General features: G+C 35.6%; 1 protein-coding gene across 3 annotated transcripts in view; it reads right to left on the bottom strand.

Annotated features, from left to right (window-relative positions):
- Nucleotides 1-27,664, bottom strand: part of LOC141900009 (uncharacterized) — a 62,579-nt gene that overhangs the window by 13,555 nt on the left and 21,360 nt on the right. The window lies entirely within an intron of this gene.

Raw genomic sequence — 27,664 nt, forward strand, 5'->3', positions numbered from 1 at the left:
TAATAGACAGCTTATGACTTAGAGGGAAGTGACTGTCATAGAGTTCACCATGCGTAATTTTGTCAATGTCAAGTTGCGTATAATATACTACATTTCTTATCATGAACTCTACACTAAAATCACTAAACTGCAGATTCCAAATACAGAATACTCCTCTGTCTAATATAAACATATATATTTAAATATCTAGACCATTCATTCCATTTTTCCGCGCGACATAAATGATTTATTTTTGAAGCCAATATTGAAAATTGAAATAAGCCATTACTGATACTGTCAAACTGTTTATTATCCACAATAGACTCATCACATCAATCACATATCCATCGACAAAATACTCGTGTGCACGACACCAAAACATTTTGTGTGTTTCGCGTGCGTGTTGCAACTAATTATGTCAACGGAACTGTGTCCCTATTTGTGTTAATGTCCTTCGATAATTCTGCGTACTGTAACCATGATAAATATCTCCGAATTAGATCTTTTTCTATGGAACTGAAAATGAAGCGATATCTATACAGCATTTTTGGAATGGTTTTTATTATTTTTCATTTCTGCCATATCCTCTAAGTTGTTTTATGTACCATCGATAATGAATATAAATGCTCTTAAGAATTATTGAAGTGACCACTAACTCGATGTTCTCCCATAGAATTAACTACCATAAGATGATTATATTGCCTGAAAAAGGCAGAAATCATCTTCCTTACAGCTGACAGTCAGACGAGAGCTGCGTAAATCTTGCCTTTGATGAGGTGTAAATTATCACGTCTCAAAATATAAACCTCTCATTTTCTATGAAGCTCTAAGAAAAACCGGATTCAATCAGAGACTCGTTTCTTCGTGTTATTTTAGGATATTGATAATTCATATGCTGTAATAGAATTTCATATATGTAGAACTATCTAAATTTGGTACACACAGTTCAGCAATATCTGCAGTATACATGGAGCCCAATTATAATGGATACTCACCAAAAAGAAAATATTGATAATACTTTCTTCTCAGCAAATCACAGGCTGTCATTTCAAAAGAACTACATTGGCAATTTACGACTTAAGCTGTTGGTGATGTCATTTTTAGACCTAACAGCCAAATTTAAGATGATTATTCTTCAATCAATGTGCCAAAGTTGATAGAAGTTAGTAGAAATTGATGATATACCAAAAACCATTAACTACTAGGCCAACATAACAAAGAAAAACATCAACTCTTTTTTAACTGTAAAGATGTAATCTGCTTATGGTATTTCTGCTGTCACAAGTGTCAACAGTGTCAGTAATGGTCTTATATGAAATGAGCAGGTTTTTATTTGGTGGCCGGGATGAATTGCTGCCACTGAACACAGTAGGTGTTTTAGTCATATAAACCTTGGGAATTTGGATCAGTGACTTGATTAGAAAATATGAAGAAATATCAGGGACACAGGACCGGTTGGTAATTATGAGATACCAAACGAAACTGGGTTCATCTCAATATGACTGAAATTGAATTATGAAACCTCTTATTCTTTGAAAATATGATGACAGTACCATGTACAATTGATGACATGTTACATGATATGATACAACTTCAGTGGAATCAAAATTTTGTTAGAATATCTTATAAAGACAATGCACTGGATCTGCCATCTTGGCTTACTAAAACTTCATAGATCTGCTGATTTTTTCTTCAGATGGGTAGAATCATATTCAGGTATTTAATGAGAGCGCCGATATCACATGCCTTCTTGATGTATTGACTTGAAAATCCATTATGATCAGTGGAACGGTTGAGAAAGCTCTTCATCTGTGCATGACAGAACTGATCATCTGAACCAGAAACCATACGGAACTTTTCTGCCAGAAAATTGACCACCTTCTGTTAACCCTTCAATGCCGAGGTAATACGCATTTCATCTCAATTTTGTTAAGATTGAGCGGGTTTCAGTTTCCATCGCATGGTAACAGACTCACTTATAAACATTAATCTGACATCACCATCCATATTTCAAATATTCCCCACTTGGTAATTGGCGCTAGTTTCGAAACAAACACCATTCAGCGTCGAAGGAGCCTGAAGTGTAATACTGAAGAGCTTGTCACTCCTAGCAGACAGGTTCTAATCGACTAATTGGTTATATTTAGAGTAACTGTATTCAATGACCAGTTGAGAAGAGATGTTCTAATGAGAGCGTGAAACCATGGACGACTGACTAATTGTTAGAACTGATACAATGCAGACAAAATTCTATTCGAACTGGTATCGCCGTTTGCTGCGAGCTATCATTATTATTATCGGAATGCGGACATTTGGTGCGATCCCTCAGGACCCACTGCATCCGCACTAAGATGGAGACTTGTTCCAGGGCAATGAAGAGGCAATGTTATTAGCGTGATGCGGTTTCAGGCAGTAGCGTTTCTAAGGTTTACCATCGGATAATCCCTTGTCCTTTGAGGACACAATAACTATTATGTTATCAGTACACATAGTATACGTCCCCCGGTAAAAACATACGTCATATTCCAGCTACGACGATATATTGAACTCCATCTAAACTAGAAAGACATGACACATGATGATAAAAAATTTATCCACCATGTACGAAATCGATCACAAAAAATAAAGCACAAAGCTATTCAACGGAAGAATTAAGTGAACCACAGCTATGATAGCAATACTTCCATTAAGTCATCAGATATTCTTTTGTTATCCTTAGCCTGGTCTGCAATATATGGGCTATGAATATCAAATATTTAGAAAATTAATTCATCCAAAAGATTATGACAGTTTATAATGTGATTTTTGCGCTGACTTATTCGAACCAGAGAATATATTACTAGATTCGCACGACCAAAATTCATAGACTAGAAAAAGAAATAAATGCGCTCGATTTAAGAAAGAAAAATGATAACAAAACATGTTTTGTATCTACTTTACTCAGTCTTTGGGGGTTAAAAGACTACAAGCAATTTATCATATTTATATCGTTTTTGTCAATGTTAATCTGCTGTTTACTTGCTTCCAGTCAACTAAGCCAGTTTTCTGAAAGCCTATCATGCTAAGCAAGCTTCCCCGTAGCAATAATGATATACAGTTTGTAGTGAACCTTTCGTATGCGTAAGACCTTTAAATCAAACTAAGAAGCTTACATACGATGAAATAACTTTTCAGCTAAATTGAAAGCTCGCGCGGGAACACACCCCATTCTCCGAGCTGTGAGGTAACAGAATCTTTAAAAATGCATTAACAGAAATTCCCCAGATTGATTGAATACTGAAAATAATCAGCAAAGTAATAAATTGAAGAGCCCCACTCACAGACTACTGAGTAAGAGAATTTTTTTCATAAGCAAAATGTGAATAAAATTGAAGTGACTCACGTTATGAGACTAAAACTTCATAAAAGCCGAGATATTGCTTGAATGGACTGGATTTATACTGGCTTTTTATACAAGAAACTTCATTAGTGAAGCCAAAATATAACTAATTTCATCTAATAGTGGCATAAAACAGAAATGAAATTTACAGTTCTTTATCAAACTCAGACCTAATATGACGGTTATACGTAGTCAATGACGAGTATTGAATCCTCATATAAGATGTACACACAATTCCATCTCTGTATTGTCGGTAAGAAGGGAAGATGAAACAATTCACATATATTCGATTAATTATTCATAGAATCAATTGCGACATTGTGACATAAGTTACTAACTGCGTGTTGTTCACATGATTCGAGTACTGCGCTGCACTGATGTACAGGTATCAGCCAAATCATCGTTTCTCCTCCTATTCATAAAAAACTGAAAAATGAATATTCGGAGAATTACGTCATTCTTTGTTTACACGTACCTTCGAGAAAAATTCAAATCAACTTTATTCTGTTGATACAATTACGCAAGAGGTTGACTAATTGAAATGCATATATTTATTTACACAGAAAATGTGTGAACTAGTGGTAAACGTAACAGCAACGTTAGTAATTAGAAAGCAGGCATGATAGCAATGATGTCATATCGTATATGATAGATGGATACGGTGAGATACGGCGTTATACCGACCTCAGATATAACGATTTATCGGTTATTACGAACTTAAAATTCCATCCCAAATAGAACAATTCCGATGATTTCATACTGGATATAACTAACTATCGGTTATAACGAAACCGATTTTGAACGTACGTACGAAGATAATTCAAGAAAAACTTAAAGGTAACAAACACCCACAACCATCCGTGGGTGTGGTAGGAAACCGATTGTGGTTTTGGCACCGAATTATAGATTAACACGCCATACTTCCATCTTCAGCTTATGGCTATTCGGTTAATAATTCATGACCACAACGATCTAACAGGCTCCAGGGACCTGGTCTCTAGTAGCTGGCCAATCATTAATATTATTCTCAAGACAAGGCATGGTAAATGAGACGATATACGCGAATATGTCAGGTCTTTACAATTACGACTATAATGTTGATAATGATACGTTTCTAATAGGGAGATTGAAAATTTGCCAATACGGTCGCATATCAGTGAAGACAAATCAATTTGTGACAATCAAAATATAACACACATATCATTAAATAACAACCTTCGGGAGAAATCCATTCGAATTTTCAGTGAAACCTTATTACTAATCATTATATATAATCAAAGGCATATGTTGTTTTACGGCTGATGTAAGTGATTCTGAATTCTATATCGTTGTACACCCTTAGTGCTTTAAAAAATCTAAATTGACGTCGTTTTTATCAGCATTGCTCAAAAGGTATCCAACGCTTCAGGCAGAGCGAAAAACTAAATAATGTGAAACCCTAGAAGAATGCAGTTCTATTTTTTGCTGGCAGGCATGAATGAAGTGAGAGTTCTTTTTTTTGATGCCTTCCCAAGATCTATTCATAAATCTGATGGTTGAGTCGTGGGAATTCTCTAATTTAGCTAATCGAAGTATGGCATTTTGTGTGAGTTACTACACTTACGGCAGCCATATTGTAATAATCTGACTGCTACAAAACACTTCTAAATCGAACCCATTATGGGGCTGTACTTTCACTGGTATAAGACATGAATTCTAATTTGTTTCTTTAACAAGAATAACTTCTATCTTGTCCCGAAGTTCAGAGGACGATCCACGTCAAGGAGGTGCAAGAGAAATATTCTTGAGAATTGGTCCAGATGTGCAATATGTCATTTGGATTAGTGTTATTATATTGAGAGTATGCCAATGGCAACCATCAACAAGCCAAAAATGGTAAGAATCGATGAAATGCCTCTCGACTCCGGGAACAAATATTCAGACATTGAGCGCAATGGGAGCCGACGCATCTCTACTGAAGAAATTCTCAAATTGAATTGGAATTAGTGACAATGAATTGATGTTTTCTTTGCATTAGAATGCACTAGCAGAGACATCACCAGCACCAGTGGAGACGCGTATAAACTGTAACTCTATCACCAATACTAGCTATTTGTGAGCCGTTAGATATTCCATAGTTACATTACCATAAATGAACTTCATACTAGACTTGAATAAAGATGAATTCGAATACACAAAGTCATCAATGTTTGATGTTTGATATTGAGTGTACATGGTCTAATACAGACTGTGTACAATCGAATGAAAAGTAATTCATATCTGAATAGCAATATTCATTCGATCAGCGGAATAGAAACCAATTAAGAGTTCTGTAGCTGTTGTTTAATAATGAATGTATACTGATACCTCCACCACAGGATATCTCCATGAATATATCAATAAATGTAAAATCAGTTCGCGATTTAATCATATTTACTCATACATATATACTTGAATCTTGAAGCAGCTCAATCTCATGAAATTTCAGTAATAGAACCGATAAGACAATCATTATTTGGAGATGCAAGTCACCTTTAGGGTGAATATGATACTCTTCAAAATTGCACATTCAATAAAATGGGATCCATCATATCAAACTGAAATGTCCCTTAGGCATATGCCGTTAAAGTACCAATTGATCTTGGTGAAATTTTCTTTTCATTTCGATAATTGATCATTTATGACTGTGATACAACGGTCGCCCGCGTTGAGAATACAACCTAATTCACGTCAAAACAATCAATTTTTCAAATTTCAACTGACACTCGACGCTTCATATTTCTCGCAAATATCACCATCTCGCAGTGAAGTAAGTTGAAGAACATGGAATAATTTCCTTTTGGTGAAATGTATCACAATATACAGCGACAGCCAGGCACGGGATTTCAAGGATACGAAAAAGGAACCCTTTTAATGCCAAGATATTTCTCATCTTTTTTGAGAGGTGAAAGCATTTCTATTTCCTCAGAAAACATGGATGACATTTTGTAATGAGATCTGATATATCTTCCCCCAATATTGAAATCATCCATCATTGTATATGAATATATCTATTAGTGGATGAAAAGCAATAAGGAGTTACTTGAACTCACTTATCAATGAATATTGATACTTATAACGAATAGATCATTTTTGCTTTCTATCAATAGAAATACTTGAAATTTGAGCTTTGTTAACGAACTTGAGGTGAAGTTGAGCCTATCTGAACTGAATGTTCTCTTCATTTCTAAGGTAATTTCCGGAATTGACGAAGAAGTCAATGACGTACCCGCACAACTGAGTACAGCAGACGAATTTTAATTACAGAACTATCACAGATAAGAATGATGAACGGCCTATTTCTGTCCTTAACTTTCATTAAAACCCGCCAAAACATCGTATGAATTAATGCTTTAATAGCGCCGCAGTAATGTAGATGGATGACTAATTAAAAATTGCTATTACTAATCATTAAGAAACATTCATGAGATAACACTTCGATCGCATGAAAATAAAAATGTACAGTCTCCAGATACATTAACACATGATGAATGTAACGTCACATATGACAATATTGCGATAAATATTCAAATATGCTTAATTCGGCGGGGGAAGAACACAACCCTGTGGATCTTTACAACATACAATTCTGTATGGATAGCTCGATTCTCCTAATTATTCCGAAATCGATAGACAATTAACGCATCCATCATACACTGCAAAGAAGCCAACTGACTGACTGAAAGAGGCAATCAAAGCTGGTGCGGTTAGATAACAGTTTTTTTTAGGTGATACAGCCGGAAGCGGCTAACTAAACAAAAAAGGCCAATTATTAATGAAGCACATCTTATATTTGTCTATTCAATGAGTATCGCATGAAATTGAATATTGATAAATCAAGTAGTTGCTTAGAGCATATTTCATCATCTGAATCGAATCGGGTGCGTAATATTTTTATCAATTTCTTCAGACTTTTTCAAATACTTCGCCAAAGGCACATTTAGTTAGTAATGTGGGATGAAAAGATACTAGTCAAAGTTTTAGTTTCAGCAACGCTCGGCGCTTTAGGCGTTATCTAAAGATATCCGATTCATCCCCGAAATCGACATGATTACGATTTTTACGAGGCGAGTTTCTCAAAATTCATTTTATCGATCAAAATATGAAAATCATTAAAACCCGTCACAAGAATAATAAAAATGTTAAATGTAAAAATGAAACTAAATCTTCAGATAAATGTTAAAAGTCATTCAACAAAGATCTGATCACTGGATCTGTACATTTCACAATTCTCATGTCTCACACAGTGAGTAGACAGTGGCACGTCTATCGCGGTAGCCCATCTATAAACAAGGTTTTATATAGAAATCGATGAGCTATTCTACACAAATTCACAACCACAACGATATTCACAGGAACATCATCGTCATCAGGCTTACACTTAACATCAACATTTCACTATCCATCGGTTTATGGCTTACTGAGGGATTGGTGATGGGCCAATAAAACCGAAGAGATCGATCATCAACCCAAATGACTTAAAACATGAAATGTATCAGTGTTTAGTAAGGATAGAAATAAAATGCATATATTTTGTTACGGATTTGAAGCCAACATCGTGCAGGGATTCTTGTTCAAGTTTTTTAAGTAGTATAAAGAAACACCTCCGCATGCTCGGTATTTAAGCCTCGCGACTTTCCATTACAGCTCGCTTCGGTATTTCGAGATAGATAGATGCGCCACGATGATGGAAACATCGAGAGATGAAATACCATCAGAAGGTCAACACAATTACCTAGACAACATACGGCCAGTTCTATCATATCCAATTTTCGTGAAACAACAAATCACCAGACGGTTTTTTCATTCATGTCTTTTTTATCCCATGCATAGCTAGCTACATTGTACATGGTCCAACGCATTCACATACTTAATGGGTGCAACGGGAGACACCTTCTTCACAACGCTGTCGAACTGTTACGGCTATTAATCAGAGTTACAATGAAATCTTTGCACTACTGTCATTACTATTCGAGTCACAGCGATTTTATGAAAAAGAGCAAGTTTCGCACGGCCTATCATGTGAACATGACATGATTATGCGATGAAGTTATCCATCAGCTTCAGAGGATTTTGACATTTCAAAACTCAATGCGCTTTTCTTTCCGTTCCCTTGAGAAGTGTATTACGATGTTCTGCGATTCTAACCACACATGACTCAACCAGTCACTAGGATTATGCAACTCATAAATGCTAAGCCTTAGTTTTACGGTTTTTAAATGCAAAATATTCCACGCTGGATTTAAAGGCAAAATTATCATATTCGCCAGCCAGTGAGGTTGATTCGAAGAAAGAAATCTATGTTTATCAAGTTTCATCGTGAATACTGAATAAATGAATTTTACGATTTTCACAGCTGATGATGATGATCGCTGCGTGATGCCAGTGACAGAGATGTAATGGCGTAATGATCGACACTGAGGTTAACTACGAAGAACCTGTATCTCAAATATACCACATACATATATATATATATATGTACATAGCCAGTAGTTCGGAGTGCTTGAATAAATCCTCAATGTTACGCACTTGTTCATTATCGGCTAAACTGTAACAGCACCAATAGCCACTATAAAGAGGCCGATATACAGTTTGACGATAGATCGCTTCAAAATTGTAAAAAGCATCACCATCAAGAAATGTGAAGTGACAAGTAAGCCGGGGATAATGGAGATAGCAGTATGGTAGTTCACTTTATTACAGTTAGAGAATAATAATGGCATTGGCGATGTTGGTATATCTAGTCCCATCATAATCTATTCTAATGGACAAATCTGACAGAAGACAGACATTAATTGTAATTGATGCTGTTTAACACTAGTGTTTGTACTGGTGTAGGCAAAAGATTTCTGATTTACCGAAAACCCTCGACTCGTCACCATCGGCCAATTAAAGTACATATGATGTTGTCCCTGTTTCCAATTCGCCTAATGAGCCACGTATATTCATACGCAATGAAAAGAAAAACTTCATTCTTCTCTGTTGGCTATAGAAGCGAAGTAGACTCGTGCTGCTCTGAAACATCGTTGCTCATTATTTCATGTAGCATGTGAAGTTCGAATATTCAGAAGCACTCCCGAGATGCTGATAAATTCTTGCTCTACGTAATCAATTTGCTGATACTAGCTCACTAGAGAAACCACATGAAGAAATAATAGAACAAACGCCAATAAGAAGTGCACAGATTCTGGTGACAAATGAATTCATCCTCAAAGCCGCCGAACTCATAGGTATCATCTCACACAAATAAGGCTTCATCGATGACACATTTTCGCTTATCTGGTCTAGTTATTTCAAGTTACTATGGATTCTATCTTTATTCGAATTCGCGAAACTCGATTTTAGAATCAGATGATAAATCCATTTAATGCATAACTGTAAAGAAGGTTATCGTACAAGACTTCGACGCTTCCTCAAAGATATCAGTTTCTGAGTGTCTTCTCAAAGTTGCTCAGATATGCGATCGCTGTAAGCTTTAAGATGAATTATCCGCATATTTCGATAGATATTATTTACCAAACGATCATAAGGAGGAAATACCCCAATGGCTTTGCCGATGTCTCTAGATTTTTCTATCTGAAGAAGTTTGCCATCTTAGACGTCGTCATCTACGCTAGAAAGATATCGATCTTCCCGTTGTAAAACGCCATATATTAGCGATGTAAAGTGAAAATGGTTAATTTCAAATGACACACACAATCTGTACATTTGAATATATACATTTTCTACTAGTTTTACAACTAGCAAACAAAACTACATTAATTTCTATTACTCATAATCAAAATTGAACGCCGAGGTGATCAGGAGATATCATTCACTATACAATAAGATATGATATCATAGTCCTGGAAAACTCCGGAATATTGATTAAATTTCAAGTAATCAAATCAATCAGTATATAAACAAAACCAGTAAATGCCGAATAAAGATTCCTTTTAAATGGATAGAAATGTGAGAATAGATACGTGTTCCTAATCAATCTTTGAACACAGTTCCAAATTGATTTGTTAGTAGTGTTTTCATGATTGCATGTGAAATAACAATGCATAACTACCGGCATTTGCATGGAAGAGATACAAAAATCGTGCTCAAAGCTCAATCAAATGGAGCCTTTGAAAAAGTTTCGAAATTGATTTAACTGCTAACCACACTACGTAAAATGATTTGAACAACCTAATAATGTTATCAGATTTATCCATGCGTAGTTTATCTAATTTGAATGTCTAAATAGAGTTTCTTTTCGCAGGCATTTTACCGCAATTTTTGAGCGAAAGGCGTCGATCAATTCAACCACGTCTATGGAAAGAATGTTCAGGAAGTTTCAGCAGCGAAATGAAAAAAATTATGCGCTTGACGTATAAGTTTCATAACAACATATGCAAATGATGTACACAATGCCTGAGGCGTCACTTAATCTTGTATATCTTTTATGTGAATCAAATAACGGCTATATTATATAAATAACACTTATAAATGTAAGAAACTTCATAGTTAGTGAAACTTGATATAAAATTACAAACTTTAGGATACACAGCTCTAAAACTGCGCCCGATGATAGAAATTCTTGAAAGGAATTCGTTATCAGCTGGCTAAAATTTATGATTTGTGCGTAAACTGAACTGAAACGACATATTTCAGTCCCGAGATTTTTCTGTAATTCAGATAAATGATGCTTTTTCAGGTAGCAGTCTGAAAATCGTTCTAATAATAAATTCGTCATCAAAGACATGGTGAAAACAAAAAATTCCATGGAGCAATGACGGTTGAGACACGCGACATTCTGCCGACGACGTTCTTCGATTTTATAATAGATTAAATTTTTCATTCTTGTGCGGTACCATGAAATAATTCTAAACATCTCGGCAGGTATACGTATCGGTGGTTTAAATAACTAAAATAATTGTAAATCACAAACGTTTTATCTCAAATAAAAACAATAGAAACATGGTGATAATTAATCAGACAAAAACAAACGATGAGTACTTACAAGTATGAAACGTGGGGCGGATGACAGGCGTAATTTTTCCTGAGAAATGAAGGAACGTAACATCCTCGTGATATCACCGTTTCTATATTCCGAACATGGTACAAGTTTGCGCTCCTGGCCACGTCGGTTGACGCCATAATTACAACCATTTATAAAATGTTTAAACGATCAAACCTTAATCATTCGGTTCTATTCGAAATCGCAAAAATACAGCTCAATTGAAGATTGATATTTCGGCCCAGAAATGCCGGCGAGCAAGTCTCGTCCGAAATGATGGCGTTGAACCTGTGAAGTCAACTGCCGTCAACTGCTTAATGCTCCAACTCAGTGAATACGGATCAATATATAAACGTTAAACTGGCGGGAGAGAGGAGCGAGAGAGAGAGACAGAGAGAGAGAGAGAGAGATGGAGAGAGAGGGAGACGGTGTTAGTGAATTGCGTGATAACAACATATCCAATGAATTGTCTCACTGTACAGTCAGTGACAATCATTCACATCACTATTCAATGCCGCGATAAACATTCAATTCATTCCTCAGTCTTTTTTTAGATTTATGAATTTTTCATATCCATGATATACAAAAGTCTACTGAGCAAGTGGAAAACTGTTTTAAAAGGTATCAAACAACCTTCACGATAATAACTAAAGAACTGAAAATAAAATCAATTCACACCGGATACTCTGAAAAGTGAATTCATTTGATTGTTATATAAAGTCTCTTGATATTTGATAAGTTAGTTCGAGAATATATTCTGACTTGATATTTCAAACACCCTCTAGGCTTCAAACAAAATAAATGCATATCACAAATCGATATCAGAGATTTTGAAAGTTAACTTGCCTCTAACTATATCATACTGAATAGTCATATCTCTTAATTCAAAAAGTAGCTCATTTTAGGAAGAGAATGCAGAAAATATACTTTCAGGTAATCATAAAGGTATCGGTATAAATCTAAATATACTAGTGGATATATTTCAGGGGTTTGCCAATAACATGAGATACTGAATGCAAAATAGACACTTCATAGATTATTCACGATAAACTCACTATTATTGGTTTAAAATTGATTCAGTCCTAACCCGTCAATTACAACATTGTTTATTGTACAGTACCATCCTCGTCAAAAATAATCTATCATTTGTTTTGGGTTTTAGAGGATTACTACTTAAGCACATAGGGAAATCAATCATATCACCATGGAGTATGAGAAAGGTAATCTTCCTATTGGCACTTGTTACAATATCGAATAAATTGGATCAAAATATAGAGATTCCTGACGACAAGACAAGGAAATATATTTACTAGTCCTCAGTGATGATCCATCTTATTTGATGATCCATTATTGGGGAACTAATCGTGAAAATATGTTATAGAAGCAGAAAAACTTATCAAAAGGAATCTGAGAAACCATCCAGCGAGCAAAAAAATTCAAAAAGCCAATAAAAAGAATGAAACTTTGGGAACAAAGGCAGTTACTGGTAACAACAAAGATGATACGCTGGATATAATTATCATGGAACACATGTCTGTGGGCGTAAAAATGAATACAATTCTTACGCAATTCAGCAAAAAAATTGTGCCTGCAGATAAAGTGCAAGATAGATCCAGCAAAGCTTGACATTCGTAGCTATAACCGATGAATTGTTATAAATACATTCATTCCATTCACGTGATATAGTTTTATATTATCCCATATATCCGATGATATATCTTATGATGTAATATTGCTTCTAGAACGTTTCTGCCGTGAATTCTTGTTTTTGCTGAAAGAGCAACCTGATCGTTAGGCTGCCATAATAAGTAGTTGTTAGATACATATTTAATTAGATGGTGAATGTAGGAAACCTGATAGATATTATACTTGACTTCTTAATCGAATCTACGCGAGTTGCCATCACAAAAGTTTTAGTTAAGTCTCTAATGTCCATATCCGATTTTCCCCGAGACATTTCAGACTGACCATAGATAAAATGAATATCATATCAATTTCACTTTTCGGAAAGCATTAACAATTTGATTTATTGCTTCAGTCAAGACCCATGCATTTGCTCCTTCAAGTGCAGTCTCGGAAAATGTATATTCTAGTCAATATGGCATTATACAATGTATATGAATTAGTGACGTCACTTGAAAGCTAATCAATAACCCAATAACAAACACATTTGCCATTTAAAAAGCTTATCATTTAATAGCAAGAACATCATCATCATCATCGGCAATATTTAAAACTTGATTAATATTGACAAATTCACCAATTATGAATAATGATTGGATACAATTCAAGAAGTAATAGAAAAGGCATCGAGGAATAAACTGTGACTGATCATTACTGTGATGATAACCGGAACCTTTCTTCAATAATTCACCACATTTCACCCATTTTAAATCTAGAAATCATTCGTGCAGAAAATTCTATGAAAACCATATTTGAAGCCAAGACTAATGTTTAAGGTCAGAATCTGATATGGTTTAATAGGGACAGCAGGAACAGATGATGTAACAAGAACTTGCTACGGATTCTTCATCTTCGGGGATGCGAAACATGCATCCATGACATTTCCACTGATGAGGCATGAGATTACGATCTGCCTGCGGTAAAATAAATGGACGTCTCTCAAAGAAGTTTGAGATAAAAATTATCTGAAAAGACCAAACTACGAATTACGATGACGAAGACCCTGTTTTCAACGTAAATGGTTTTCATGATGAGAATTATACACAGTTAATGAACAGAGGATGGCATCGCAATGACAGCCGTCTATGTGCAACGGAAATTGGGCCATTACTCGGGACAAAAGTCCTATTTACAGAACATTACACCCGTGTTATACAACCATTGAGGGCCCTTTTTTCACCAATTTCCTTAATGGAAGTTCAGCAAAGTGTAAAGATAGCCGGTACGAAAATGAGTGGAGAAAATATTGCGGAAGATCAATATGCAAACATAACATTTATGATATCTTCTTTTGTGTGACAGTGTATACAGGTAGAAAATATAATTAAATGTGACCACAAGAAATACTGATGAAGCTGGCACTGGGGCTTTTCCTGCCTTTGAACTGTAATGTCTTTCGATTACTTATAATATCTCTTTATCAGATTACTGTTGGCAAAAATCCAAGCTAATTTAGAGAGATGATCATTGTATATAGAAAGATCAAGTAGGATATAATAGATATATCTAGGTTTTTTACAGCCAGCTTATATGACAAATATTATAGATCATTGGGCATTAGACAGTAAATTCATCAATTCCAAAAACTGTTCTATACAAAAAACCTAATAATTTGTGAAGGAATGATACTTGGAGAGAAGTAAAGCGATACTCAAATAGATCCCAACTCATATCATCGGAGATCAATCATATTAAAGATGACCAATGTCAGTTAATATAGCTATTGAAATATCCACGATTTACTGTATCAAGCCTTCGAGTTAAGTCCCCTGGTACTGATGACAAGCTAAATGGGTATGACGCTACTAGATCAGATATAGAATCAGCATTCCCAAGTGGTGCAAATACGAGAGATGGACACGCCAGATGTTGTCAAATAACTGTCACCCTTAGTAAACATGATGCTATTCTCAGCTATGTTAATTAGGTCCGTGAAACCTAGGATATGATTATTTAAGTGCAAGATTCAGATTACATACAGTTTCTATCTGTGTGTATTGAAAACCTTTTGGCACCTAAAAAGTAACAGATAAAAATCGAAGATACCCGTCTTGAAATAAATGAAACTTGAGCAAGTACATGTCTCTATGAAGCGGATTCCATAATGACCGCAAAAGACTATATCTATATAATGTCAAGTGGGTAACATTTTGCCAATGGCACTAAATAAACATTCACACCTATGTAACATCCGCCAAAATCAATGCATTTTGATTAGTGCTAAGTTATATATTCATACATCCAAAATTGTTGAAAAAATTGATCATGTTACTCGCTTACGTGTAAAACTGATTGATGATAAAGACATTGTTATGTGCTTCTATTTTCTGTCACTTTCTTTTTTTTTAGAAGCAAGCGAAGAAAGGTGTGGTCCTTTTGACGAACTCACAGCAATACATAATTGTTATTAAACAGTCCATAAAACAGGAATTAGTAGCAGCAGTTTTCTTATAGACTAATATAAACCATAAAACATCTTCAAAGAACAAACAAAAATTTTTTTTGCAGAAATACTTAATGTCTTACACACAGTGAATTGACCATTACATGATAAAGTTTAAGAAACAATTATTGTTCCTAGGGATTTTGTGGTAAAAAGTTCTTCTCATTACGTGCCTTGTTGAATAATACAATAATAGTCATTCATATATCACATAAAAGTATTTTTTCAAGTTTATTTGGAATGGTACAATATACATAGGTACTGGAAGATGTGTGTTAGACATGCAATTAGCCAATTTAAGCATGAGCTTGTTTGATTAATCCATGTTAGTATAGCTGTGTGCTATAACACCTGCCTAACTCTACATCCATGTATGAATGTATGAACGGAAATTGGAAAGACAAATATACTGCAGTAATCATATCTAAGCTTTACAGAAAGAAATCAAATACCGGCAGATGAATTGTGGTTCTACGTACTGGTACTGATAAAAAATTGATACCCTAAAAATACATGGAAATGTGCAAATTATTGATTGAATCAGTAGAGCCTTTATCGCCGCGTGTATTTTTGCAAGGCGGTAGTGAATCTTGATGAGAGATGAAAATGCAATCATTTTCACCTCGGATCGTAAATGACATCTGCTTTTACAACTGTCATTACAGCGCCTGTTTCCCTCAAAGACATAAAATAAAGATCCATTGAATATTCACAATGATATCATAAAGGCTGCAGATACGGTTGTGTATATTATATGGGGTTGTTTTTGTCATTTTTCGCTAGTTTATGTCGGTGTCAGAAGCAATACCTGCGCAGAGTTATTACTGCATACCACCACAGGGTTACAATAACCATGTATGACTTTTATAGCTATTACATTCCCAGATGATAACACGGTGGGCGAATCATTCTGATGGTTTATGCGCTGCTAGTATGCCTGCAAACACACACACACGCGAATAACTACATTATCAATTTCATCAATTTCAATTTAAAATGACCAGGCGCAAAAACTGAGCCAATTATCATAATTCTATGCATTTTTTATCCAATTCAGGACAGGAATAACTATCTTTCCTATATCAATATAACTTACTTTATCATACATATTCATTTACACCGTTCTGAATAATGATTTATCATCTAATGATCGTTAATGGCATAATCATTAATTTCCAAACAGATAAGAAATAGCCGAAACTTTCTCGCGAGTACTAATTGTCTTTTCTACTGTGTCTGACCTAATGGAGCAATGAGCAATTGATTTTCGTATTCCGGCGAAGACCATTAAAGTGGTATGATTGACCTATTCGCCTCATCAATGCAATCATATGTGAATATTTATGAGAAAAGAGATGGGAACAGACTCTCAGCTTTTATTGATGGCTTTCTGGTTTAATGCTAGGAGATGTTAGCTAATGGCATTTGTTTAATGTGCCAGGACCGATGTGGTCAAATGACCAATCATCGCAGACAGGGCTGACCACTTCACACACAGCTTACTGTATAATCAATTTATGTATGTATTTTGTTTTATAAGATTGTCACTACTCGAGCTGTCTTCTTGACCGAATACCAGAGAAAGAACAGTTACTTCTACATCGACGGTACAGCGTTTTAACTTTATCGGCAATAGCTTTGAAGCACACTGCGCTAGTATGAACCACAAAACTTCCCGATACTCTCTTATGTTACCATTAAAACGCATGTTAAAAAAGTATCATGATCGGTCAATGCGCGATATTACTGGTTCAGATGTTGATGAATATTTGTCATATAAGGGTTGTGATCGGGTTCGGTGAACAGTGCTTCACAAACAAAATGAGACCGTAAAACATTAAGTCAAGGATTCTCCTGTTGGGTAGAACACTTCATCAGTAGTGTCAGAGATAATGGAACTTTCTCTCCAAATAATCCACTCGACATCAAGCGCAGGTTAATTGATTTTATATGTGCATCAGGTTATTCAGCATATTCAGCACATTACTAGGTTACATCCTTAATGTCAAGGAACTCTTTATATTTACTGGGTTCTCACCATTGGCAAATTGATCTGTGGTTTAAAATATTAAATTGGAATTGGATACGAATACTTATCCTAATAAATAAATGAAATCTATGTATGTATGTATGTATGTATGTTAGCCTACACTTCTTTTTTCAATTTTTCATCTCTTGGAAATTAAGCTGAACATCAAGAAAAAGGACTTCATTTCACTAGGATGGATGATTTTGCGTCAGCAGATTTCACCTTACGATCAATATTGATGAAAACATCATTTGGGAAGGCAGAGGAACAGCTGTATTTCCTACGAGAAGCACAGCATGCTTCTGTTTATCAAGATCTGTCCATTAAGACTGAACTACATATAGTCATCAGATACAAATCCCTGAATCCTATAATAAACTATCAATAAAGTAACTTGAACCAAAATATTCCACCGAAAGTTGCAACAATGGGAATTTTTTAGCGTTATACGAAACACACCGTTGAGTACTTGCAACTTAAGCTCAGCCATCTCCATTTATCCGAACTTGTCATGTGATTACTAAAGTTATGATACATACGGACGAAAAATAATATGATACTGCAAACCTTATGCCTAACGCGGAAACTCAATACTGTGGAAGATTAATCAGTTACTGAGACATTGTGAAAGATAATGCATTGCTCAGGACGAATAGATTGAAATCACGAAGTTGTTATGAGGAGGGATGATTAGAAAGTAAGGCGCAGTAGTGGTCTGATTTCACTGCGGATCTTCAAATCAGTTTAATCAGTAGTGAAGGTTCACTTATAAAAACTTGCTGCATCTAAACTGCATCACAGAAAATACATAGCTCTACATTCACATTTTTAAGGTGACTCTGATGTCAGCTCGTTTGATTCCTCGCGTTAAAAATTAAGGTTGTAGCAAGAACATAGTGATTCCTAATGATGATACAGCCAGTGGTTGATGAGGTACCAATCAGGAAATGTTCACTGATGCAGTGATAACATCACTGAAGAATTAGGCTAACCAGCGAGCTAACAACATGTACCGCGCTACAATGTAGTTGAAATGAAATCTTTGAAATCGTTATATCTGAAACTTACGCCTAATGAAGGAATCCGAGCAGAAAATAATCAGAAACATCTCATTTCAATAAGAAATAGATTGATCTCATTCGAGGATTCAATTTCAGTAAACATACCGAACAAATCATTCAATCGATGATCCACCTCATTCCTAAAACTGTGATAAAATCCTTAAATTGAATAGATGTTCTCAACAAGTCATTATGCTGTACTACAACTCGAGGAGTTGCTAACTAACTTATCAGACTTTTACGATATACGTGATGATCTGCAGAAGACAATGCATGCTAAACGGCCAATAAGTACCTATAAAGGGCACAGTGGGAGCTAACTAATTCTGTAGGATGATGACTGCGGTAGATTCAGCAGCTCCTTCAGCATGATTCAGCGGACAAATAAAATTCCGCTAACTGCGCCGATTACGACCCATCCGGGAATATGTGTCAATTGTATATCGCGACGATAAATACAGTAGAACATCACACACACAGGTCATTGATGATTCTATCAACGATCTTCGCTAAACATATATGCACCCCCTGATACTGCCCTGATGAACATTTCTCAATTATATAAAAACCCAAAACGGCCATGAAAAAACTTCACTTCATCTCGATAACAATACGACGACAAATAATTGTCTATTTGTCAAGGGAAACAGTTGTAAATTGATACACATCTTGGCAAATCGGCGAAGATCTTCGAACATCCTTTGATAAACACTAGTAGTGTGTCAAATGTACACACCCATTGGGATAAAGAAACACACCCGGGAAATGAATCAGTTTCCATGATTTGTGAGTGTCAGTAAAAGGATTTGCTGATTTGTCCGTAAACGTGACATTCATAAGTCTTGATAGCGGAACTCGGGAATCTGTACAAGTGACAATGAAGATACTTCTCGCATCTATTACAATACCTGAACACCCTAGACCAGAACATCGCATAAAGATTTCGTTAAAAATCATCCTATCCAACACATTCAACATTATCAGTACTTTCTAAACCTAAAATCTAATGGACAGAGTTATTTTATTGCGAGTAGCTGCCACCTCATTGGTAATAGGGCCCAAGTAATAAAGACTGGTGCACTGTTAAAAGTTTATGTCTTAGATGTTAGAGAAGTCATTTGTTTCTGTGAAGTCATTAAGGTTGGGTAAAGCAATCGATCAAGTGGGTGGCTATGTCACTACACACACAAACACCTCGACAATAGTGTCGTATAAAAGTTTGGTTTCTTGATTCGGAAAATGTGGAAATAAATGACAACAACTAACAGTACGTAAATACTTTATAGTGAATCTAGTAAAATTCTTCTACTTAAGTAAACATATTTACCTGAAATGAAAAAAATTGAAGAATTGAGTATTAAGTTGAATAAAATAATGACAGCTCTATCGTATTTTTCTTGTAGATTTTCAAAACACTTAAGACTGGGGGTAGTACAAACTAGAGTCCCAGGGGGCACAACGGCTAGCCTGCAGTATTCGCTTTTCATAAAAACATACAATTAGTAGGCTATATTTGACAAGATACACCCTCTGATTTACGCAGTAAAATTGTATATTTAAGGTAACACACACAGTGAAAAAGCCTTTCATCTTGAAACCATATTTTTTAGATTCATTCTACTTGTCCATAGGCTTTGCCTACGGTCTAACAGAAATCATTATAAGTAATCATAATCATTCTTTTTTCATATCGTCAAATATTTTCAAACAGAAGGTTTTTCAGTATATTTCACCTCATTGCGTAGTTTGTATAGTTTCAGTTGAGCGAGGGTTTCATCATCGAGGGTATTTACATCGTTATTACGAAATCGCAATCAAGCCTCTGAGGTTGGCCACAAGCAACGTTACTGCGATTATATTAAACAAACAACGACTATGAACGGGTTTTATGTATTTATGCATCACATTGAATTCACAGCTCTCACTGGACTCACAGGTAAAGTAACTCTCTCTCCTGTAGCGACTACCAGACAGAGTTTTTTTGTATTCAGATAACTTATTGTATCCACCGAGTACTTCACTATGGCTATCAACGATGATGATTTTGCCAGGCAGGGAATCTTAACAGTGGTGTAATATTTCATCAGTTTGTCAACGCATGTGGACACTTTACAGCCAGAACTTTTAATGAAACTGCACAGATTTGTCCATCAATTGCCACTGACAAGATCCGACAATATACGCATTCAAATGATAAGTGTGGATAAAAAAGTCTCCATAAAATATGATGGAACACCATTCATAGACCTTAATGACCATAGAGAAAAAAGTGTTCGGAAAAAAAATTGCTTATCAAGAATATCGTTCTGTCAAATAATCTCTAGGTGAAGAATATGAAATATCAATGGAACTGTTTTTGCATGAGCGTATAGGTAAAAGGAATAAATGCCACCAGACAAAATGCCAACAAATTTTGCAACGTATATAGAGTACATACAACATTATGTCAATCAAATCTACATAACCCATTTTCTATTCAATGACAAAAAATTGTCTAAGATGAACGATCAAAACGCTCTCATTGATTTTGATACAAAATCATCTCTTACTTCAGTTAGAAATGGTAAGGTCATGTAGATTTTGTGTCAAAATCAATAAGAGTGCTTCGATTTTAGCAGAATATCTTCCATTTAACGAACCGCGATTCTGTTTTAAACGCATCATCGTTGATACTTTTGACCCAACACTTCATTAGATTGAAAAGACAATTTATATTTAGATCAGGAAGTTGTTTCTAATGGATTCGGCGACATTTGAGAGTTTTCCCGCTGCAGGCGAAACTTTGATTTGTTTTCGTTACAAAGTTACAACCAATGTTAAAAGCAATGAATAATAATAATTCTTGAACGTTCCATGGAAACTCGAGGATAAAAATAATTAATAGTTCTAAAGCAACATCCATAAAAACGAGAAATTCATGGATATTTCCACGTACTATCCGTGGTGGGTACTACATTGATTTCTGAAACATCTATCTCTCGTTTTAATCGATGATCTAACGGTTTAACTTTTTTAACTTTTCTTTCACTTTAAATTCAACATATTGCGCCTTAATCGAAGCGTTTAAATCATATACGCCATCACGTAATAAGTCGTAGGCACAGAAAACTAAAAAAGTACTGAAATAGAAGAATGCATCTATCGATGATTTCGAACGATTTATGGATGCCTCATGACTTCGTAACAAACCCCGAAGGGATATATGAAGAGAAACTCAGTGAACCGAACTCATTTGCAAGTCATAATACATCGCCTTTCAACCTTAAACGTTGTGAATCATTGAATCCATTAAAACGAGTCTTTCATTCAAATTCAATACATGGGAGTTTTTTACGGCCAATTTCCATTTGTTGGGTTTGTTTCAAACATCATTAACGCCAGACGGATCGAGGAGAAACAACGCCAATCAATATAGCACCATGATCTACGCCTGAATATGTTTTCACAATTCATGTTTGTCAACACTGGTGCTTAAGTGGGGAGTTATTGACCCTGCAAAATAGATTTCTAATTGGCTGCTTATTGAGTGTCGCGTTCAGATATAGTTTTGGCGCCAGGATATTATTCGTCAACATGGAATTAATGAAAGTATCATTATGACGTGAACGTAAAGGTTGGAAATACTGTCTGCATGCAACCGCCGATAGCTGGTCGTATCTGTCACATACACAACCAGTGATGGATGAACTTCGTTCCATGCATTCCTCCTCACTTCAAAATATTAATACGATATCGGTATTTTTTGTCATGCTATGCTCATTATGCAGTTGGTCATCCAGTCAAATAAAGAAAACCACATTTTCTTGAGAAACAAAAAAATCTATAATTTCAAATATAATAGGCAGCGGTTTCACAATGGAAATAGATAAGCTCAGCAATAACCAAATCTTTTCTATCCATCAAACTAAAAACCAGCTGCATATAACAAAATCTAATAGTTAAAAAAATCACCTAAAATAATTGAGTCGACGAAGAAGAAGGTGACAGAAGTGATATCTTGCATAACATAATTGAATTATAATGTTGCAGCACAAACTCTCTAATAGCTGACCTATCAATATCGATTAACTTCAACAACAAATAGGTGACAGAATCAAAAGACAGCTCATTTCACTTTCAAATACCAATGAGTCAGATCTGCATCGATGTAGATTAGATAATCTTGACAACCCAAAACAAACTACCAAACGTAAGTCACCAACTGTGCACACGGTCACAGAGGTATTTCAGTCCAAACATAAAGCTATTCTATTCATTTATAACAAACAGAAGAACAAGATTCAGCACTCAGTAAACTTGAAGCTATGCAGAAATAATTCTGTTAGTAACTGGATAATAGAAGTGGCACAGAAACAACTCATCAGATGTCAACGTAATACCTTTTACCAGTAAAAGGATAATGGTTGCTTCTGATAAGAACAGCATCAAAGTACATATACATAAGACATGAGAGACAAAATTGAATTCTTCGCAAAAATTCATCATGCTTAAGAATCTGAGCGCATTGCACTGAAAAATGTACATTACGGTAGTATGAATTTGTATTTATAGCAGGTTGATATGGTTGGCAGTGAGGGGACACGATGGAGTAACTGCATTAAAGTAATGGCCATCAGCCTTAAGGCACCATTTTCAAGAGTCATTTGATAAGACATGCATTTATGCCAAGCTTGCAGAAAAACGATAACGATTTTTTCCCTTAAGAATTTCAGGAAGTATCTTTTATGAAACTATACACAGTTTCTATGAAATATGCATACGTCTTAGTATGGTTCATTCTGCCTGATTATAGAACAAAGAGGCAGAAAACGATGTTAGCAATTATCTTTTTCAGATATATAGTAAACCTCGGCTAACTCGGGACAAACTGAGACCGGTAAAATCAGTCCAGGGTAAGCAAAGCGCGAGTTGAAGATAGGAAATATAAGTTAAGATATCACAAAAATCATTTCATTTTTGGCGAATGTCCGAATTGGACATGTCCAAGTAAAGCAAGGTTTACTGTATCACAATTTCGGTATTTAGATGTGTAATAGAATCGTTGCATATACGTATGAACTCGCTTCCAAATTTTCAAGATCGATATATATGGAATACATTCGAGCACGCGAAAATAATTGATCGATGGCATATGCTGATGATGGCTAGTGGGAAAACTGTCAGATGTCACACGAAATGAAGTTAACTTGCCACAATATAGCCACTTTAGATATCCTTCAAGTTCGTTGACACCTCGACGAACTTGAAAATAATAAATGAACGAATAGTGAATTATGATTGATCGAATGACAATACGATTTGATGAAATATTAACCACTGTGGTAGAAAAATACCGCAAACTGTTTATCTTCTCAGTTAGTTTTATCATTCATAATGAGAATGATCAGAATGGATGGATACTGCGGGATAGGTGAGAAATACTATAGCCCCATCATTATGTGCTCGCACATGCTAGATTCCCATGAAACGACAAATAGTACCCCTGACAAATTAAAAGCTTTCCGAGCATTAACTGCCAAGTATTTAATGACTAGTTGACTTTGTTCTCAGTCGTTTTCACTTTCCACCTCATAAAGCGGTAAAACCAGCAGGCAGTAAAGTAAATCATTTAACGCAGTTATCAAATGGCACCATTCGTGAGTTTAATGCACCTGCTAAACAAACGACAAAAATTAATAGATCAAAATGGGATTATTTACGGAGAATGAACATTGCGCAGATCATAAGACTATTAAATATCTCGATGATAAAGCTTTCTAGAGACTTAATGTATGGAAGGATGAAAACGTGCATCGGAAAGGAAAAACCGATGTGTTTGCTCCTACTGATTGCCAGCAATCATGGTAATATTGTAGACTTAACCAGAACTGCATTGCTAAAGGCCATAAACCTCATTCTGCTATACCCATTGCCATTTACAAAATGAGTTTTCTATTCTTCCGCCCAATGGGGGAAACAAACAGCAAGAACTAACAATGTGATTATTTGATTCAGTAAAGAAACGACAACCGTAAAATAGAAATGAATCAGATAAGACTTTATTTGATCTATTATGTATTCCATGATCGTACCTACTGCAACCCGGCCACAGCCCAAGTTCTGTTATCTTTTGTGAAGACATTTTTGACCACATTTTTACCTCAATGATTGTCCCTTACAGTTCAGTGACTTAATATGAAATATTCACTTGAATAGGCCGAGAAATGCATCTTAAACCCTTCTAAAATTTCCAAAATCTTCCTCGGGGACCGGACCACCATATTCCCCTTAAAATGCTAGCTAAGAACCTATGGCGTTCACAATTGCCTGCTGTACCAGCGAATTAGTTCCACTATACCACATTGAGATGAGCTTGAGGCGACCAGGTGTAATACAGTCATTCGCTCTATAGGCACATATCTTTACGAAGGACTGGTCAGACATGATGACATTTTGCCTGGGAGAATATGACAGATCAGTAGAGTCAAGTAATTGCTTTACAAATTCAACACGTATTTTCCCTGCAGCTTGGATGAGCTTTCTATGGTCTGGAAGTGATAGCCCTTGAAGCAGCAGTTCAATGTTCAGTCACCTTACTGATCTGCCGTCTTATTTCACCATCTTATCCGACCGTTCCATCACGTTGTTATTCGCAAATGGAATTAATCAATGCGCGCTCTTTGCGACGTACTGTAGAATATTTTTTGCAGGTGATCGGCTCAGTTGGAAAAGTGACCGGTATCCTCGGATAACATACACATTCACGTTTTCAGGATAAGGCAAACTGCGTCGACTGTGACGCGGATGAATTCGCCTAATAAGTATGCAGAGCCTGAGAGTGAAAAAAACATCTACCGTACATCGATGTCAACAAACATTTCACTTCAGTTCAATACCACTAACCAAAAAGTTTTGAAATATTATATGGACGAGACAGTTTCAATGTTGAAGCTTCTTTTATTGATCGAGTTTAATTAAAAACGATGATGAAGTGGCATTGATGAACAGTATAGGATTATATTACATAGGGCCTACTACCATTAAAACACTACCATTGAAACTCTTAATATAAAAAATCCGGAATTGCCAATAAATTGTAAAGTAATACCGAACCCAAAATTAAAATTAAAAAAAATTTAGATTTGAAGTTGAAGTAAGGGTTGAAAACCAACCGGCAATTATCGTAAGTGCGCAATCAGCCGAGAAATGAGGGGAGACTCATAAATTGGAAAACATCCGAACCTCCGCAACAAAAACATGACGTGGAAAATGGGGACTCTTATTACATTGTTATCATTTCATTCCATCCATATGATTTCATCATTTGATCGAATGGAGAAGGTAGAAATAATGAAGATAGCTGCTGCTCGTGCATCTTCTACTGCTCTTAACCGACCGTGTGATCTGCGATTTCTATTTCAACTAAATAAACCGAAGCACGTTGTTACACAAGTCTGTGACAGATCGATGTTTAAACGCGTTGACTGTGAAAAATGAAGGAGAATGCGCGCGAGGGAAGATAATATACACCATCCCGGTGTATCGATTCTACCGGTGACTCCTTCCAACAGGAATGTGCCAAAATTGCTACAAATTGAGATTAATTGAATGAGCCAATTGAATCGGGACACTTCACATCTATACGTGAAAAGAGACAAAAAAATGTAATTATAATATCATATGAAATGGAACATGCGTGATTGAAAGATATTCATAGACATATTGCCGGTAATTAGCACGGATACCCTGGATATAATATTCGATTACTCAATCATTTTATCATATTTGATATTCTTGTATCTTTTGAAGAGGGAGAGAATTTTTTAAGGATACCCAGTAGCTTAGGTTTCCACTGACGGATCTAGAAATTACGCGAATGCAACTTGCGTACAAAAAAAGGTTTTGATTTGCGCTCCCTTAGCTTGAACAAGAGTGGGAACAAGACAATTTTAGCGAAGCAGAGTATCGGTTTTTCAATAAACAATCCAGGAGGAAGATGATTAGTGATGTTTCCTATGTCTAACTGACTCTGTGTACAGTAGGGATCAGTCTCAGTCCCTCGTGATGTTTCTTCTGACACTGAAATGTCACTATCAATTGATGACTTTTGAATATATTCCGCTATGTATTTCAATGACTGAGTTAAATAAGAATGGTGTGTGACAGCTTAAACTACTTTCTGAGTCACAACCAAACCCCATCGGGTCCAATACAGAATTCTGTTCAAGTTTTAGGACATGATGGTACTCTTAACGTGAACTTTATTTCAGGTATGAACAGACTCAACATAAAACACACAATTTATATCAGTTGACACTCAAATTACCTTATGTCTATTCGAGACTTAACACAGGATATATTTTCTGTAGAAAGATCTCAGTGGACAGAAGGACGAGCTTATCACATATGCCTAATGAAGATAGATCAGCTCATTATTGGACAAGGTCCATTGGTCTGCAATGATCGGATTCTGCAGCTGAGCAGCAAAGGATAAACATGAATTACACCAAAATAATAATTGGGATAAGATCAGTAAAAGTTCATTGTCTACGTTGTTCAGATGTGTGATATTTTTCAACTCCAATATTTATCTATTCTAAAAGCTCAATGATCAGATCAGGTAAAGAATCTAGTTCTCAGTGATAGCCGCACGAAATAAACATTTCAAGGTGAGAAAGCAGGCAGCTGTGCGAAATGTAGAATTATAGATTTATGATTTGATACTCATTAAAAAAGGCCGGTTATCTTTGCCGAATAAACTAAACGCGTCATGCAGAATTCGAAAATGACATCAATCTAATGAAGGAGGTATAATCTAAATTTCTGAAGCATACGAGATGCTAATTCAGAACAGCATACAAACTTCGTTCATGTTAAATAGAAAACATTTTTTCTCTATATCGATTTCTATCTCTCAGATATCCACGCTTGAATAGAATGTATTTCGGAGAATGTTCTAGTCTCAGCTGCAACATATCGGATTGCTATTCAATTCCATAAAATCTAATACCGAGGATCCGTTGCAGTTTGTTAACCAATGTGAAGTCCAGTGCTTGCAACAGAAGTCACAGTACACGCCACAGTATGGAATAAGATACTTCATTAGTGA

Source organism: Tubulanus polymorphus, chromosome 2, assembly GCF_964204645.1.
Source record: "Tubulanus polymorphus chromosome 2, tnTubPoly1.2, whole genome shotgun sequence".
NCBI lineage: Eukaryota > Metazoa > Nemertea > Palaeonemertea > Tubulaniformes > Tubulanidae > Tubulanus > Tubulanus polymorphus.